The 13,607-nt window shown below is 53.8% G+C and overlaps 1 protein-coding gene across 1 annotated transcript in view; it reads right to left on the bottom strand.

Moving 5' to 3' along the window:
• The window catches only part of LOC110479977 (uncharacterized), a 152,960-nt gene that overhangs the window by 78,681 nt on the left and 60,672 nt on the right, over nucleotides 1-13,607 (bottom strand).

Below are 13,607 nucleotides of genomic sequence, written 5' to 3'. Positions count from 1 at the left end.
GCCCAGGTTTCAGGATTCAAACACTGCTGTCCTTCCCAGGAGCTGTTTTTCAGCTCCCTTGGGAGGCCTTTTGGCCTCTGGACCCACACTCTGGCTCCATTATTAGCACTGCTGGATCCAAACCCTTTATCTCCACCAACAGTAGTGATTTCAGGTGGATATCCTTTTTTCCCCAATTGTTTTAAACACTAAAAGTGTCAATAATTGTGCTACCCTGACATGGGTTTGAATAATGCAATGTTGTTCACTATCCTTTAACCAAATTACTTCATTTTCCCCTTGATAATCTGCATCAGTTCCTCCTCCCATGACATGAGCACTTTGCAAGGCCAAGCTCCAGTGAGCAGTTACCAAACCAAAGTGTCCTGGAGGAATCTGGATTCCTGTTCCTCTATTGTTAACTCTCATTTGCTTCTGATTTATCCTGACTAATTCCAGTGGATGAAGGTCCAGCCCTGCAGCCTCTGGGCTGGCCCTGCCAGGGCCATCACACCCAGAACAATTTCCCAGGCAGTCCCAGTCTCACTGTCCAGGGCTGTATTTGCACATTGGGAGCAGCCATGCACAGCCAGGGGGTTTCCATTTCCCCAGGGGCCATTGTTAAGGGCATGGAGCACATCTGGAGATGGGTTCTCCATGGGGACAGGTTCCCAGGAATCATTCTTTAACTGCTCTTTTAACAACCCATTCTCCGCCTCCTCCTCCTCGTCCTCCTTCTCTTCCTCCTCCTCTTCTTCCTGCTACTGGTCTTCTTCTTCCTCCTTGTCCTCTTGCTCCTCCTTGTCCTCCTCCTCCATTTACTTGTCCTCCTACTCCCCTTCCTCCTCCTTGCCCTGCTCATCCTTATCCTCCTCCTCCTCATCGTCCTCCTCCACACCCTCATTCTCATCCTCTTCCTCCTCCTATTCCTCCTCATCCTGCTTGTCCTCCTCATCCTCGTCCTTTTCCTTATCCTTATCCTCATCCTCATCCTCCTCCTCATCCTCCTCCTCATCCTCCTCCTCCTTATCTTCCACATCCTTATCCTTCTCCTCCTCATTGTCCTCCTCCTCATCCTCCTCTGAGTGTGGTTCTCAAGAGTCAATGACTCTAGGATTCCAGAACCTGGAACTCCGGGATTCCATGGCTCTGTGACCCCATGGATGGATTCAGGACTGTCTCCAAGGCCACGAGGGAACGTTGGTGCCAGCGGGAGGGGCTGCAGTGCAGGGGCACCAACAGCTGAGAGGCGACTGCAGCTGCTGCTGCTGCTGCTGCTGCTGCTGCTGCTGCTTGTGGGGGTGCTGCTGGCAGGGGCAGGGCCCTGGTGTGTCTGAGCGTTGCCATCTCAGCCTGTGAGCTCCTGGGAGCTCAGGACAGAGCCAGGACTGACCCAGGTTGGCACTGCACTTGAGGACGGACACAGAGAATGGAAAGTGCCCACAGAGTGGTTCCGAGCAGGTCTGTGGGAAGGAGGGAGGGAGGGAGGATGAATCCCCTGCCCAAGGCTGCCAAGGGAAAGGCTTTGGGAGGGAAAGGAAGCCTTGACCTGACACTAAGTCCTTCAAGGGCTCAGTTGCCCACGCTGAGCAGGATTTCATCAGGCTTTGTCTCACAACCGCAGCAGGGTCAGAAGTGGTGGGAGCAGCTGGAAAGAAGAGCCGTGTATTCCCTCCCCCCAGCCCATTTGGGAACATTTGGGAAAGGTCTCCATTGTCTGCCTGCAGCCAGCTTGGGGGCCCTTCCTCTCCTCCTCCTGCTTGGGGGACTGGGCTTGGTTTCTTCTGCCATCTGCAATGCTGAGCTTCTCTCTCCTCAAACCTGGCTGCTCAGGTTCATGTCCCTGTGTCTCACACCTTCCTCCTCTTCCTCCTCATCACGTGCTCATGGAGCCTCTTTGGGCAGCTGGACTGGAACTGGCAGCAGCAGGCGAGCCCTGAGGAGCACCTCTGGCCTCCAGCCTTTCTGCAGGGCTGGCCAGAGCCTTCCTGCCAGGGGCGAGCCTCTTTCCTGTCTCTTCCCAAGGCAATATAGTCTGGATCTTGGCTCTGTCCTCCTTTCTTTCTCTTTCAGGGAAGGATCAACCATGGCTGAAGGACTCTTCCATAGTTACCTGGTGTTGATGGACATTGTCAGCATCAACCAGCCCCCTGGAAAGAATGGGATTTCTCCTGAGGATGACAAAGGAATTGTCCAGAGGATGAAGGAGCAGGAGGTAACCCTTCGGCAGCACCAGCTGCACTTGGAGGAGGAAATTGCAGACCTGGAAGCCAGACAGGAGTGTTTGGCATGGCCTTTGTGGGAACTGGAGGAAAGATCCAATGGCACACATGCACAGTGGTTTGCTTGGGTGTCCCTGCCACATTCATGATCTGGAGGCAGCGTAGGAATGTAGCCAGATGGGAGCACAGAGAAGGAAAGACTGACCCGGGGCTCTTGGGGAAATCCTGGAAAGGAGTGGCCTTCCTGCCAAAGCCCTTGGGCTGCTCAGGGCCATTTGCATCTCCATGGGCAGAACTGGAGGATATCTTCCAGCATTTGTGGATAGACTTGTTGAATTACCTCTGTTCAAACAAAGGGGAACTGGAGAGGGTTCTTTCAAAGTGTGACTCCTCCCTATTCCATCAGCAATAGTCTCACCGGATTTATGGGTCAGGAACATGTACAACACATGGCAGGGAAGCTGGGCAAGCAGTGAGTGCTGTACCAGCACGGCCAGAACGGTGCAAGAGCCAGCGCCAAACAGGCTGAGGCAGCCAGGCCAGTCCCATCTTTCCAGGGCTCTGGGCTGAACACACAGCTTCAAAAACGTCAGGTGTGCTCCCCACAGAGCCTTCTACAGAGCTCTGGGTGAGGACTGCCAGCTTTCCTCTTTATTTTGTATCAATGTTCTGGTTTGAAAGCAAAACCAGTGAGAGACTCTAAATCAGAAATACAATTTATTGGGAAAAGAGAAAAAAACCCAAAAATACGTGCAATACCACAAAAAGAAGACCACTGACAAAGTCAGAATACAACCTAACACCCCTCTGGCCAGCATGCTGGTGCAGTCCAAATTGGAGTGGCTGCAGTCCTCTTGGAATTGCAGATGTGGTTGCTGTGTCTTCTTGGAAACCTGTGGAAAGGCTGACTCTCTGTCTAGAAAGTCCCGGTTTTATCCAGGTGGGAATGCCTAGCTCCTCCCCCCTGGCCGGAGCATCTCACAATTGGCTGATGTTATTCTGAGTCACGAGGTGTGTCCTTGATCACCTGTTGAACAGAACTGTCTCCTGGAGAGTGTCTCTGAGCCATGTGGCAAGACATTGTTGGGCCATTAACAGGAGTTAAGGAAAACTGCCCAGAGGCAGCTCCTACTCAGATGGTAATAAGAAACATCTTGGTGCTCCAATCTTGGACAATCAGAAAAGGAAATTTTTCTCTCGTTTTGCCCATCTTACCTATGCAGATGTGTTGGGAGGCCATCTCTCTGTTTGTGTAGGTGTTGAACCTGAGAAAGGCAGTCTGTAGTGTCAGCTGGATACCTGAGGGCTGTCACATAAGCAGTAAGGGTGAACTGTCAATGTAAATCATTATAAAGAATGTAGTATGTTCCAGTCCCTCTTAACATTAAAATTCAGTGCCACCTGTGGGTCCAGTGGCCTGTGGATTAGGCATGTCTTTACCAAAAATGTAATGGTTATTGTAATATTTTTCAATTGGAATTGGGTCCAAAAGCAGGAGGATCTTGGTGCGAAATTAGTATTCAGCCTAATCATTACAACTAATTATGAGTTTTATTGAATAAATGCACATGTACAAATGTGCCAGCAGTTAGACTCTTTGATGAGTAGGTTTGAGGCATTTTTTCATTTAGTCTGTAGTGTGAACTTCAGTGCCTGCAGACGTACATATTAAATTTCCCTCTTGGCCACCACTTGATGATTATCATCACTAGAATTAAATTCTTAGTGTAGTGAGGAGGTGGGAACTAGATAAGAAAGTCTGTTGGGTTTGCATGGCCAGGTTTTGGTAGGTGAAGTAATGGTTTCTGTAAGAAGCTGTTGGAAGCTCCCCCATGCCCACAGAGCAAATGCCAGCCGGCTCCAGGAGAGGCACACTGGCCTGGGCCGGGCCCGTCAGGGATGTGCTGATGCCTCTGTTATTGCTGTGAATATGTAAACTCACTGAAGAAGGGAAAAGCAATTGCAGCAAAGGAATTGTGTCCAGAAAGGAGCGAGGATGTGTGAGAGGAGCAGCCCTGCAGACAGCCAGGTCCCTGCAGGAGGGGCAGGAGGTGCTCCAGGCACGGGGATACTGAGATTGCCTTGCAGCCCTGGGGCAGCCCTGGGGAGGCAGCTGAGCCCTGACCACAGGGAGGGCACAGGGATGCTGAGATTGCCCTGCAGCCCTGGGGGGCCCTGGGGAGGCAGCTGAGCCCTGAGCACAGGGAGGGCACGGGGATGCTGAGGTTGCCCTGCAGCCCTGCAGGAGCACATGACCCAGCAGGAGGATGCCTGAGAGGAGGCTGTGAGCCCGTGGGAGGCCTGTGCTGGAACAGATTGCTGGCAGGGACCTGCAGACCTGTGGAGAGAGGACCCCACCCCAGAGGAGGTTTCCCGGTTGGACGTGTGATCCTGGGGGGACCCGAGCTGGAGCAGGCTGTCCTTGAAGGACTGCGCTCTGTGGAAGAGTGATCCCCGTTGGAATAGTTTGGGAAGAACTTGTCAGGAAAATTAATCCACAAACACCAGAGGTTTATGTCATTGTCACATGCCCCCAGCTGGGTAATAATTAGCATTGACCCCATGATTCACAGAAGGCTGATCAACCTCTTCATTATATTATATATAATTATTAAGAAACCCATTGCTTTTATATACAGTTATAATACACCTGGACCTAATTGGTCCACTAATCCAATCACCACCACCATTGGCTAATTAAAAAAACACCCTTTGGCAAACAAATCTCCATAACACATTCCACATGTTCACAACAGCAGGTGCAGCAAGTGAAGATAAGAATTGTTTCTCATTCTTTTCTCTGTTCTTCTCACAGCCTGCCCCCAGGACAATGCCTGGGAAAGTTGTTTCTCTCTGTGGCCATAGAGCTGCCTGCCACAGGTTTATGTCCTAAACAGAGACAGAGGAGTCCTTTTATTTTATTCAAATAAAGGGAGAGGCCATGGGGCATTCCCTTGAAGTCTTTCCAATTTTTGGAGGACGCAGCCTCCTTTTTATCCTAATTTCCCTTCTGTCTTTCCACACTGGATGAGGTACTTAAGCGGTCCTGATATGCCTGATACCAAAGATTCCCCTCTAATGTACATCACTCACTTTTAGATTTTAATTTTCATGGAATCTATGTTTTTTCCCCATTGTTTATTTCATCTTTCAATATCCAATTTCATTTATCAGCAATCCTACAGTTCGTTTGTTGTCTGAGATTGAGAGGCCAGATGTTTTCTATTGCCATCTGTGTAGCAGTTGCCTCTGGACTGTTTTCCTTATCTCCTGTGAATGGGCCCATCAATGTTTCCCACATGGCTCAGAGATAACTCCCTTCAGAGCCATTTCTGTTTAACAGGGGATCAAGTGTTGCAGCATTTCTGAGAGACAGAGGTCATGATTTATGTTTGGAATGAGATTTGAGCTACTCCAGTCTGGGCCTCAGATTTGGGCCTTGTGAGGCCTTCCAGCCTCTGACACAGTTAGAAATTAAGAGTTTGTGGTGCATTTAGAAATTGTATTAAGGTGTGATGGGGAGCACTGGGCTGTCTGGGTGTGAAGTAGTAGAGGTTTATAGTGTAAGGTTTCGGCCACCTTAAGACAAAGAAAAAAATGTTAGCTTGCCAATCAGAGTGCCTTTGTAAATTGTAAACTATGTAGATGTGTATAAAAACTGCCATCTTCTCTCAAATAAGCAGAGAACGTTGCATTAATTATATTGGTTGGATGTGCGTTCTGTCCGGCCAGCTTTTCCGTTTTATGACATCCCTGGCTTTTATCAAGGACCCACTGTGTTACTCAGAATGACATCAGCCCATGGTGAGATGCTCCACCCAGAGGGAAGAGCTAAACATTCCAACCTAGATATATCCTGGGATTTCTAGACAGAGAGGCAGCCTTCCCACAGGTTTCCAAGAGGACACAGCTGGGGTTTTCCACTGGACCAACTACACCTTTTCTACAGGACCACTGCTCTCACAGAAACCAGCTTTGGCTGCCCTCGGGCAGAGAAGCCCTTTTGGGGCACAGGTTTCTGGGGCAGGAGACGGGCACCGGTGCTGCCAGGGCTCGGGGGAACTCTGCTTGGCGGGGACTGTGCCTCACCTGCTGCTGTCAGCGCTGCCCGGGCCCCAGGGCTCAGAGCAGCATTCCTGCCCTGGCCCACACGTTCCCGGTCTGTGTCCCACGGCCGTGCTCAGGATGGCCACCGTGTGGGACGTGTCCCGAGGAGGCCGTGCCAGCTTCTGTGGAGGCCCCGTGCCCTTCCCGCCGCGGCTGCGTCGGCAGCTGCGGGGGCTCCTGCTGCTCTGAGCCCGCAGAGCAGGGCAGCGTTTGCTGATGGGCTGAGCCCTTCCTAAAGATCCTGTTGGGCTGTCTGACACACCTGGGGCAAGGCATTCCTTCCACCCTGGGCCACTCTGGGGGGCTGGGGGTGGCCCCAGGGCAGGTGGCAGTGCGTGCAAGGGCCCTTGGTGACACGGTGCAGCATGGTCACCGTGGAATGGAACGGGACAGGGATTCCAAGGGCCCTTGGTGACACGGTGCAGCATGGTCACCGTGGAATGGAACGGGACAGGGGATCCAAGGGCCCTTTGTGACACGCTGTGGCAGAGGTGTTGGCAGTGACAAGGCCACGCCACAGTGCTCGGTGCACGCGACGGGACAGGACAGGGCAGAGCAGTGCTGTGAGGAGCCCTTGCACAGCCGCTCGTTCCTTGCTGACCCTGAGGCTTTCCCGAGGCGTTACTCCTGCAGGTGACCTTGTGGGCAGACCAGAGCACTTGGTGAGCCCTGGACTTCCTGAGGCATCTCTTCTGCAGCTGTCTTCGAGGGCAGACTGTGGCATTTGCTTTGCACCATCCTTGACAGGAGTCTCCTGTCCTTGTGGCTGAAGCCCCCAGGACCAGAGTGCAGGACTTGCTGACTCGGACCTTTTCCGAGCCACCTTCTCCTACAAGTAGCCATGAATCCAGGCAGTGACATAGACCACAGACCTGCGAGCTTGCCCAAGCTGGCCTGGGGGAAGGAGGAGAAAGAAGGCCCTGAAGCTGCCCCAGCACAGCAGCCTGAGGAGGTGGAGCAGTTCCAGCCACCGCAGAAGGGTGAGTGGCAGAGCTGGGCCACAGGGCCGGTGCCTTCAGCCAGCTTGGCCCCATCCCATCCCATCCCATCCCATCCCATCCCATCCCATCCCATCCCATCCCATCCCATCCCATCCCATCCCATCCCATCCCATCCCATCCCCTGGGGCCCTGCCCATGGACAGGATGGAATAGGGGCCGGGCAGACACCCCACAGCCGTGCTCCATGCCCTGGGCCGTCGCGGGGCTGTCCCTGCCTGGGCAGCGCAGGGCTGGGCTGTGTTCTCCGGCCTCTCCCACAGCCCCTCAGCTCGGGCTGCGCTCGCTCTTTGCCAGGTGCAGCCGTGCAGCGCACACGAGAGCAGGAACGCAGCCGTGGCCGCTTCCGCAGAACAGCGCAGGTACCTGCAGCCATCCCCACCTGGGCTGGGCCTGCTTGCACTGCTCAGCCCAGCAGCACGCCTGCAGCACTCCGTGGCTTCTTGCCCTTCTCCTACAGCTCGTTTGCAAATTCATCAAGAGAATTCGGCAGGAAGAGACCAGCGCCATGGGCCCTGGGCTCAGAGCCTACTCAGAGCTCCTCGGACATGAGACCAGTGCCGCCCTGCTGGATTTGCTTGTGCAGAGGGGTGTTTCCAGAGCAGAGCAAGTAGGCAGCTGTGGCCAGGCTTCAATTCCCCCATGATTAACACGGCTTCCCAAGCCACAGTGCTGGCCCCTGTGAGCCTTTGAGGCCATCGCAGTGTGGTGGGAAGGGAAGCACTTCTCTGGGGACACTGGGAACACTGCTCCCTCTGGCAGCTTTCCAAGTCTCCCTGTGCCTTCTCCAGGTGCCTGCCATGGTGAGGTACATCCACCAGTGGCTCATGGCCAATGATTCTGATGGGCATAGGCTGGACAACACCCTGCTGTATCTCACAGAAGCGCAGCCAAATGACGCAGTAATGACACTCCTGCGTGTGGCCCCATCCTGTGACAGGTACGGGGCCCACCTGCCCAGAGGGCTCAGGGCTCACCCCAACCCATCGCCCAGTACAGCCTGTGCCAGGTGTCTGACCCACAGAGAGTCCCAGGGCCCTCTGGCTGCTCCCTCTGCCAGCCCTGGCGTGTCAGCCCCGAGCCTGCTGCCATTCTCCCTCGCTGCCCCACAGGGGCCTGTCCCCACAGGGCTGGGCTGCCTGGCTGCTGCTGGAGAGGGGCAGTAGGCAAAGGCAGAGCCAGTGGTCAACCCAGGCCCCTAGAGATGCCCAGGCCACGGTGCTGTGTCTGAGATCCCCTGAGACAGAGCTCTAACCCCACAGAGCTGCCATGGCCATGTGGAAGACCATCATGTGCACGCCCTGGACTGCAGAGCTGGCACAGCAGATACTCCTGGATGTGCTGGGGAGCTGGCCAGAGCACAGCACGTGCACCTCCGATGGGGACAAAATGGGTGTCTTTGTTCTGGCTGTGAGTTTCTGCCAGTGGCCTTTGCTGGCCCCAAGACCCCTCTCCAGCAGCTCTCCATCCTCCCTCTCCCACTGCATCTCCCTGCCTCAGGCACTGGCCTGAAAGCTGGCCTAGGGACGGCTGCAGGGCCACCAGGCCCGCTGCTCCCCCTGTGTCTCTCTGGGCCTCTCCCTGCCACACTCAGGCCCTGCCACATGAACACCTTGGCACTGAGCGCTGTCTCGGGGGACTTTGTCCTTTGCAGGCAACTGTGGTGATGTGGAAGATCCTCCAGGAGCCCTGTGTCCCAGATATAGTGATGGAGCATTTCCCGCAGTTATTTGTGCATCTGCTCTTCCAAGTGTTCTTCAGCACCAAAGAGATGCCAGAGGTGGTTGGTACCTTCTGGAAGGAATGCCAGGAAGAACATGGCCTTGCCACCAGCCCCAGCAGGTGCTCTATCCCAGTCCTTCTGTCCCTGCCACATGGCCAGGCAGGAGCCAGTGCTCCCAGTGTGACCCGGGCTTTGATCTGCACTCAGGTTTGCAGTGAGGACCCTGAAGTCCCTGCTGTGCTAAATGGACTATGAGGATGTGGTGGTGTCAGTGGAACGCAAGCGTGGCTGGGGCACACTGCTCTGTGCTGACACCCACATTTATGCCGTGGGTCTGCTGGCCAGGTGAGACCCCCTTCTCCCCATTGCTCCCAGCATTTGTGCTCTGTGTCTGGGATATCCCACTCAGTCCCCATGGCTCTGGGCCAGGGGACGAGGGATGGCCAAGCAGACTGGGAAAGGCTGGGAGAGGAGGGTGCCCAGTAGCAGCCACATCTCAAAGGGCCCAAGTCCCCCTGCAGGGTGGGGGGGTAAAGACAAGAACTGCATCAGTCTGTCCTGGGAGGCGCTTCCCCCCCAGCTCAGGGTCTTAGTGTCATAGGAGCAGGCCCCCAGCTGGGTAATCATTATCACTGACTCCATGTGTTGCAGAAGTCTGATCAATAATAATCTTTATTAGGAAACCCATTGTTCTTATAGATAGTTATGATCTAGGTTGATTGAATTGGTTTTCTAGTCTAGACACGATCACCATTAGTTAATTAAGAAAGCACCCTTTGGTAGACAAATCTCCGTAACATATTCCACACGTTCACAATACCAGGTGCAGCATGTTAAGATAAGAATGTTTTTTCATTCTTTCCTCTTATCTTCTCTGACTTTCTCAGGCAATGCCTGGGAAAGTTGTCTCTCTCTGGGGCCAGAGAGCTGCTGCCACATCTTAATGCCATTTACCTCCTTGCAGGGAGATGCACAATGAATCCATCGATTTGTGCAAAAGCATCTCAGGCTGTCTCCTTCAGTTGCTCCGCAAAGAGATGCCATACTGGAACTTCCCTGCCCTGGCATTCCTTGTGGAGGTGAGTCTGAAGGCCGGCGCTGCCTCCCAGCTCTCTGCCCTCTCGTAGCCGCAGCTGCCTGGGACGGTGCCCACGCCCTGTGCTGCTGCCTGGTCCCCGCCCTGTGCGGTTCTGGGCTCCTGCCGGCCGGGTCCCCTGTCACTGCCCTGTGCCTTTCAGGTCCTGCATTGCCTGGACTTGGTTGCATGCAGTGACAGCATCATGGATCTCTTGTCGAGGCACTTGCTGAGTGAGCACACAGAGATGCGCCGCCAGGTTCTGAGGGCCCTCCTCTTGCTCAGGGATAATCCCTCGCTGGTAAGGAGGGGCAGCAGCTGAAGCCGTGCAGGCAGCGTGGGGCTGGGGAACGCAGTCGCTGGAACTTGGCTGGGCTTCAGGCACTGGGGCAGCCGCTCCCAGCTCTCCTGCCTCCCACTGCAGCTGCCCGAGTGCTGCGGGACAGGGCTTTGGCCTCTGGGCCCTGTGGCAGCAGGGTGGCCTTTCACACACTTTTGTTCCAAACAGGCCAAAAGAATGTGGAGCCTGACTGAGGTCTCGCAGTGCTCACTAAGGATCCTTGGATGGTGAGAAGGGGGCAGTGGCTGAAGCTGCGCTGGGCAGAGCAGCCCCTTGGGCTGGCAGGGCTTCAGGAGCTGGGGCAGCTGCTCCCAGCTCCCCTGGCTCACCTGCCCCAGTGCTTTGGGACAGGACTGTGGCCACTCTGTGATGTCACATGGACATCTCTGTGATGTCACACAACTCTCTTTGATGTCACACTGACATGTATGTGACGTTACACAGCTCTCTGTGATGTCACACTTACATCTCTGTGATGTCAAACAATCTCCTGTGAGGTCACACAATCATCTCTGTGATGTCACAGAGCTTTTTGGGAGGTCACACAGACATCTCTCTGATGTCACACAACTCTCTTTGATGTCACACTGACATTTCTGTGACATCACACAACTGTTTTTAATGTCACATAGCTCTCTGTGATGTCACACAGCTTTTTGTGATGTCACATGGACTTCTCTGTGATGTCACACTGCTCGCTGTCATGTCACAAGGTCACCTTTGTGATGTCACACATCTCCACTTGATGTCACAAAGGCATCTGTGTGAGGTCACTCTGACATCTCTGTGATGTCACACAGCTCTCTGTGATGCCACACGGTCATCACAGTGATGTCATACAACCTCCTATGATGTCACAATGACATCTCTATGGTTTCACACTGAAACCTTTGTGACGTGGCACAGCTCTCTGTGATGTCACACTAACCCTGTGATGTCACAAATCTCTCTGTGAGGTCACACTGACATCTCTGTGATGTCACACAACTTCCTGTGATGTCACAGAGACATATCTGTGAGGTCACACTGACATATCTGTGACATCACATAGCTCTCTGTGACGTCACATGGACATCTCTGTGATGTCACACAACCTCCTGTGACGTCACACGAACATCTCTGTGATGTCACACTGACATCTCTCTGATGTCACACAGCTCTCTGTGATGTCACATTGACTTCCCTGTGATGTCACACCGTTCTCTGTGATGTCACATGGACACCTTTGTGATGTCACACAACCTCCTGTGATGTCACATGGACATCTCTGTGATGTCACATTGACTCACTGTGATGTCACACAGCTCTCTGTGATGTCACACTGTCATCTCTGTTATGTCACACTGAGATCTCAGTGATGTCACACAACCTCCCGTGATGTTACACGGTCATCTCTGTGATGTCACAGAGTATTTTGTGATGTCACAGAGACATCTCTCTGATGTCACACAACTCTCTTTGATGTCACACTGACATTTCTGTGATGTCACACAGCTGTCTGTGGTGTCACACAACTTTTTGTGATGTCACACGGACATCTCTGTGATGTAACACTGTCATATCCGTGATGTCACAGGAAATACTGTGATATCACATTGGCATCCCTTTGATGTCACACAGCTCTCTGTCATGTCACGCGGTCACATCGGTGATGTCACACTGACATTTCTGTGATGTCACACAGCTTTCTGTGATGTCACACGGACATCTCTTTGATGTCACACAACTCTCTGTCATGTCACACTGTTCTCTGTCATGTCACAAGGTCATCTTTGTGATGTCACACAAGCTCCACTTGATGTCACCTAGACATCTTTGTGATGTCACAATGACATGTCTGTGATGTCACACAGCTGTCTGTGATGTCACATTGTCATCTCTGTGATGTCATGCAAGCTCCTGTGATGTCACAGAGACATCTCTGTGATTTCACACAGCTCTCTGTGATGTGACACTGACATCTCTATGATACCATGAAGCTCTCTGTGATGTCACATGGTCATCTCTGTGGTGTCACACTGACATGTCTCTGATGTAACACTGACATCACAGCCTGGAGCAGAGCCCGCGCGGCCTCGGGCTGCAGCAGCGGGCAGGGTCACAGCTGCCAGCCCGCACACCGAGCACCGTGCTCAGGGGCTGCTCCAGGCTGGGGCTGCAGATTCCCGGCTCCTCCTTACCAGGATCTCAATGAACCTCCACAGTTTCTCCTTCTTTACAGATTTTTCAAGATCTCTCCTGTTCAGGAATTTGGCCACACAGAGCAGGGTTTCCTGAGAAGACTGGAGAGCAGTAGAGACATGGAAATGGCCCCACAGCCCAGGGCCCAGAATCAGCATCCCTGTGCCAGGGCCAGGAGGAGGCTGCAGCCCGCAAGGCGCCAGGGCAGGAGGCAGCCAAGCCCTCTCCCAGGGGAACAGCAGCAGCCCGCGAGTCCTCACCTCTGCCACACACTGATTCTCATCATGGCAGTGGAAGAAGAGTGGGAGCAGGCTGTGACACACTTGTGTCATCAGGGGCTTTTTTCCTTCTTCTGCTACAGCAGACAGCAAGGTTCGAAAGACAAACATGGAGAGCTGCTGCACGTGGCTATCATCCTGTGGAACAGGAAGGAAACAAGACCTTGGCATCAGCTGATTCTGGCCCACGTTGGTGCAGGCCTGCATCTCCACAGGGCACCAAGTGTCTGGGCAGCAGCCAGTGGCCATGGCTGAGGGCACAGAGCCTTACGTGTTCAAAGAGTGGCAGGAGCACCTTAGCCAGCTGCAGGGCGATGGGGCTGGGTATTGGGGCGTCATTATCCAGGAACAAATCACTAACTAGAACAATGGCCATCCTGACCACATCACTATCATTTTCCTGCAGGAGCTCCCCGAGGCTTTCGGTCAGGCTCCACATTCTTTTGGCCTGTGCGGAGCAAAGGTGTGTGAAAGGCCACCCTGCTGCCACAGGGCCCAGAGGCCAAAGGCCTGTCCCGCAGCACTCGGGCAGCTGAAGTGGGAGGCAGGAGAGCTGGGAGCGGCTGCCCCAGTGCCTGAAGCCCAGCCAAGTTCCAGCGACTGCGTTCCCCAGCCCCACGCTGCCTGCACGGCTTCAGCTGCTGCCCCTCCTTACCAGCGAGGGATTATCCCTGAGCAAGAGGAGGGCCCTCAGAACCTGGCGG

This window comes from Lonchura striata, chromosome 36 (genome assembly GCF_050655825.1).
Source record: "Lonchura striata isolate lonStrDom1 chromosome 36, ASM5065582v1, whole genome shotgun sequence".
NCBI classification, from domain to species: domain Eukaryota; kingdom Metazoa; phylum Chordata; class Aves; order Passeriformes; family Estrildidae; genus Lonchura; species Lonchura striata.
The sequence above is the reverse complement of the archived record's forward strand: the minus strand, read 5'-3'. Positions and strand labels throughout refer to the sequence as shown.